Raw genomic sequence first — 5983 nt, 5'->3', positions numbered from 1 at the left:
TTACAAACATTTATAATTGTTTTTTTATAAGTTTTACAGACATTTATAATTGAGTTTTTATAAGTTGTACAAATTAGACAATTTGTTGTAAATGTCACGGCTAATTTTAGAAGATGGTACAAAAAATATTGTCACGTTTGAAACTTTATAGACTACGGATTATTAAACGGATATACATATTATTTAAAATTTTACCTGCTTTGCTGAATCTTAAAAATTAATTATGGGTTTTTACGAGTTTCTGAAATAACAATTATGATTACGCCGTTCAAAACAGCGACTAAATTGTGCATTGGTATGGTATAAAGTTGCCATTTCAATCAAATAAAAAAAAGCAGCTCGTATACCTACAGTGTGTTACCGGGAGTCGGGTTTTTTTTAAGGGAGGTTAAATTAACGTGTTTCTCTACCTTAACCATGACATTAATTTAATTAATAATTAAAAATTCAGACTTTGTTAACTTTCTAACAAAATTATAATTGCCAGCAATCTACAACAAAGTAAATTAACAAATAAGTGTAAATGACAGCCGACAGGTACTTTGATTATTACTTGTCAATTTACTTTGCTGTAGATTGCTGGCAGTTTGATTAATTCAACTAATGTCATGATTAAAATGCGATACTTTAACCTCCCTTAAATAAGCCTGGCTGCCGATAACACACTATATAATCTAATTCAACATAGCTTTACCACTTCTAAACGATTTTAATATTTTCGCAGGCGTGATTTCAAAAACATAGTAAATGTAATACTTAATTATAAGATCAGTCGAACTTACCTAAGTGAAGGCTGATCATAATTATGGGAAGCACCTCGTCCGAAATGATCCAGAAAACTTGTAGTCGTATATTCTTACGCTACTACGTTACCACAATATTTTAAAGTAAATACAGGAAAAAACGCCTCCTCTCTGTCATCCTCGTACGGCTTCCTGTTCCGTCTTTGATCGCCGCCATTCCTTTAAAGCTCTTAATCACAACCATTCAGGGCCTTTATTTTTATTGAATCTGAAATAAACTAAGATATGGTTAGGAGGGACTGGATCATTTCGGACGAGGTGCTTCCATAATTATATCAGCCTTCACTTAGGTAAGTTCGACTGATCTTATAATTTAGTTCAGCACCTCGTCCTCATGATCCAGAAACTTGTAGATGTTTAAAGCAAACAGTTGTGATTAGTGAAATATTTAACATTTAATGTTAAAATTTTTAAAGAAAACAATTTCTTCTCAAATATAAAACTAAAAATAAGCTACCTTAGCTTAATAAACCATAACAAGAGTATGTCTTGTGTTACTATTAACATAAACTATAATCTTAAGTGTGAACTACATATAGCTCCCAGAAAGAAGATGCATCCTGGACCAGTGGTCTGTTGTAATGTTTAGCAAACATATTGACCCACTGGTCCAGCCTACCATCTTTCTAATAGTTTTGATGTTAACACTCTCTTTCACCGCAAATAAAGTCGCCGCGTGTCGCGTGTGTGTGCAGAGAAGGTGTTAACATAATCAACACTTTCAATACAGCCAAACAGATTTATTATTTAGATATTTAAATTTTCGTTAAAATAAAGCAACAAAACACAAGTCGGTTTTTTCTTGGCCAAGATATATATGATCTAGAATACTTTTAATATTCTCATGTTAAAAAATATTATCTAACTTAATCAAGGATAATGTCTGCACTTTGTGTTCTAACAATTGCTAGAAAAGTGACACATTTTTTTAGTTTTTTAAGTTTAATGTTTCATTAGAGAACACATATAGTATTATTCAGATGTTTAAGTACAATTTTAGGGTTCCAGTTTCAGAGTATTTTGGAACATTGGGTTAAAGTTAAATATCCCTACAAAAAATCTCTATTTTTTTTTTTTTTTTCTAACTGTGAGTCTAAAATTAGTGAGATACAGATCTATACAGATCAGTTAAGAGAGGTATAAGTCAAGCCTTCTTTAAACTTTAAGGTATTACAAGGTAAGCTATTACATTTTAAATAGATGCATCTAATAGATTAAAGTTGTGTTTGTTACAAAACTTAATCCAATGTGTTATACTATATAATAAATGTTGTCTCATCATGCCTTTAGTGGCTGATGCCAACATAATATCCATTGAAGACTTACTTGTGCCTCTCTTAGTGAGTGCTTGCAGGACAATTGCAGCTTCAATATGAGCTGCTTGTGGAGGGGAGGGTGCACCCTGAAAGGTGATACTAACAATTCCCCTCTACCATAGACTGAAATTATTTGAAACAGGGTTGGGTGGGCCAATCTGGGACAATTACTATGCCTCTGTTCTGATATTTTCAAATAAATATAATATATTACCTATATTATATACTTTTTTTATTTTATTTTTTTATTTTGTAAAACAGCATTATAGAAAAAAGGTAGAGAAGGCATAGAAAAAATTGGTTCCATTTTATAGTATAGGTATCACAAGCCCAAGCACCAGGGTCAGGAAACCATGACACAAATTAACACAATTTATTATTTGCTCAACAAGCAAATAGGTGTATTTCTGGTTTTTCAAATATTTTAGTTATTGTTCTGAAGAAAGAGAAAGATAGCTCACACCCAGTCTTAAGTTTTTAATTTGTGAGGCTTTGTCTGCAATATTGTTCTCCGATTGTACATCTGAAGCATAAACCAAAAACCCTTTCATCTCACAGAATTGCCAGATCTCTCGAGCAAACCGCATATAAGCGTGGATGTTGTGTGCCTCCAAATTTATTTATATATGCTATTGCAGTAGTATTACTTATTTGCAAAATAATTTCACAGTTGTACAGATCCAATGCAAGAAAATTCAATCCAAATAGGCTGCTAGTAATTCCTAGTGATTAAAATTACCATAATTGAATTCAGGACAACAGGTCCCCAGCCAGAGCCACTAGCATGATAGCATCAGAATATATTTCAAGTTTATAACAAAAACTTTATTTTTAGACAACTACATTGAATATTATGCTTTCACCAAAAAATCATCATTTATTTGTTAATTAACATCTAGGGTTGCATTGAAATTCTTTCTACTATTAACTAAGGCCAGTGTTTTAAAAGATTCAAGAAATTTAGTATGGAGCCAGGCACATTTTAGGTACTGCTGGGTAAGATGATACCAAAATACCTATGAACTTAGCAAATTCACTAATTTTGCAACTATATTTCTTTATTAATTTAACAACATGGTCATAAATCGAAAAAATTGAAATTCTTTTTCTTTTAGAAAATTAAGTAAGTACTTGTCATATTTCTAAAATTTGGTACAAAACCTAGAAATGTATGTTATGGCAACAAACAACTCATGAAGGATGGTTGCTTAATTAATTGACATTTAGTTATTTTATTTTGACAACTTTCTGCATCATTTCCTATATACAGTATGTCATAAAATATATTGCTGTTAATAAGCCTTTGGACCAAAGGCAGTGGATAACCGGTTTCATAAGTTTTGTAAAGGCAACCATGGAGCTGTATTGAGTTGAGACCAAATGGGAGGCACTGGAATTTGTATAACTTTTCTTTGAAAAGAAAATATAACACGCACATTACATATATAACAATGAATTACATATAAGTCAAAGTCAAAATATCTTTATTCAATTTAGGCTATAACAAGCACTTATGAATGTCAAAACACAAAAATCTACCACTGGTTCTTATACCGGTTATATAATTCAGATTCATATACCGGCAGTAAGAAGTAGACGTTTTCCAGTCTACTGTTGCTATAAAATAAAGCAATGTTTGTTCATAAATTTGACAGCTCTGTCCTATTATTATCCTCTAATTTAGGTGTTATGGGTTTGTTTAACTGTTTCAAGTATAGGAAACGCTTGTTAGGTGCCATTAGGCTTTATGATAAGAAAAAAAGCTTGTCAAAAATTATTTATTACTATGTAAACATTCTTTGATAGCACCATTATCAAGTATTTAGTTAATTTTATTTGACAAATCAGCACCTTGAAACTGAGAAACTATTGTTTTTCAGAATGGAGGATTGAAACGGGTGGTCACCAAAGACTATGTATTTTATAACCAGAAATTCAGTCTAAAATAACTGAGTCTGTAGTGATTTGCTCCCATCTGTCTAGATAGTATTGGAGTCTACCTGACCTGCCTGGTTGACATTCATTGCCTGCGCTGTGGAGGATGCTTACTGCTAGCCGGACGCTGCTCTTGGGCTGATGTCTCTGGAAGTTGCTCTTGTCCTCGGGCAAGCTGCTGCTGCTGCTGGTGACCGGAGTGGAACTTTGTTACAATTATGTTTTGGTTTATCCTTTGGCCTTTACTGGGCATGGTGGGCTTCAAACTCTGTCAAGACATTTCTTAGCAGACTGGCTATATTATTATTATTATTTTTTAATTGTAAAATTATTGCCAAACAGGAGACCTTCAATAAGACTGTTGTCCATATCAAATCTTTCACATAATTGTTAAGTCTAGACACAAGGATGTTTCATCAACTCTTGGATAGGTATTTCATAGTGCATGTAGCAAAGTAAGTGTGCTGAACAACTTAGATATTCTAAAATTTTAATAGTGTTTGGAATTTCCTTAATGACATTTGTCATTGCCAGTCCCACACTTAGTTGTCAGCTGTTTCTGTTCTTCAACTATATTGAAATATCGTTTTGAAGCATTGTCCAAGACTTTAGCTTTAGTTTCAACATTCTAGGCGGGGTAATGGACAATTAACCATATTTGCACTGAATGGTGTCCTTTGACAAACCAGTTTACAGGATGTTTTCCCCATCTAATGCAAGCTCATCAGAGAACAGATTTTCAATTTTCGGACCCAAAATTTTCATAACAGACTCGGAGAGAGGTTCACTTCCTCGGGCACATCTTCCGTTTTCTCACCATAGCTGGCGCCCCCCCCTTTCTGAATTTTCTAAAGATACTTCTTCCACCATCATCCCAATCTCCCTTAGATCTTCTGGGTCTGTCGCTGTAAATGCAATGAGCATATTTGTCAGCCTTCCAGTATACACAATATATAACGTCCACACGGTAGACCTCTCGTGAATACTCGGGACTATTGTGTATACGTGCATGTGCATAACGTGCCACCGGTAAGCCTCTCGTGAATACTCTCGGCACAGCAAACATGCAATTGTCGTGATAATCACAACAAAATCGGCCACTGGCATGCCTCCCGTGCATGCTCTGGACTCGAAGAAATGCATAAGACATGCTGTGAGTTGCTGATAAACCTCTCGTGAATATTCTGAACTCGAAAAAATCTAACCTCTAATAAGATAGGTATTGACTTAGTGGTATTTCATCGGATGGTGTACAGTTTCTCGATGAATTCTTCAATTTAACCTGTTAGGTATCTGAAAATTGATAAGGTTGATGGTTGTTTATAAAACTTACGTGCACACTGCACGTGTTTCATCATCATCAGAATCCGAGTTAGACTCCGAAGCATATTGCACCAATTTTCCTAATTTTCTAATTTTAAACAATAAATCTGCTTTTGTGTATATTTTCCTTTTGTTCATTTTGGCTAGTAATTATTCAAAATATATAAAACGAGCGACGAATATGGTAACGCTTTCGCACAAAAAAATACAATGGCGGCGATCAAAGACGGAACAGGAAGCCGTACGAGGATGACAGAGAGGAGGCGTTTTTTTCCTGTATTTACTTTAAAATATTGTGGTAACGTAGTAGCGTAAGAATATACGACTACAAGTTTTCTGGATCATGAGGACGAGGTGCTGAACTATAATCCTTAATAATGAATGTAATTATATTAAAGTAAAGTTTCATAATTATGGGTAAAGACACCAACATCAGTGACCGTTGTACGATGCACCTGATACTCAGACAAATTAGCTATGCTCGAGAATAGGTATAAAGTCATCGGCGTATATATAATCGATTACCGTGGCGTAGTCGCCTGACATTGTAATCACTGACAAAACACGGTTTAGCATATTAAACAAAATTTATAATAATAATTGCTA

General features: G+C 33.9%; 1 long non-coding RNA gene across 1 annotated transcript; it reads right to left on the bottom strand.

Moving 5' to 3' along the window:
- Window positions 1-782: 782 nt before the first annotated feature.
- Window positions 783-5739, bottom strand: LOC141436335 (uncharacterized). Its single transcript, XR_012452298.1, has 2 exons — window positions 5388-5739; window positions 783-1021 (listed from the first exon to the last, which is right to left on the bottom strand). It is a non-coding gene; the product is annotated as an uncharacterized lncRNA (long non-coding RNA).
- Between the last annotated feature and the right edge of the window lie 244 nt (window positions 5740-5983).

The sequence above is a fragment of the Choristoneura fumiferana genome, chromosome 16, assembly GCF_025370935.1.
Source record: "Choristoneura fumiferana chromosome 16, NRCan_CFum_1, whole genome shotgun sequence".
NCBI classification, from domain to species: domain Eukaryota; kingdom Metazoa; phylum Arthropoda; class Insecta; order Lepidoptera; family Tortricidae; genus Choristoneura; species Choristoneura fumiferana.
Note: the sequence above shows the minus strand (reverse complement) of the source record. Positions and strands in the feature narration are given on the sequence as shown.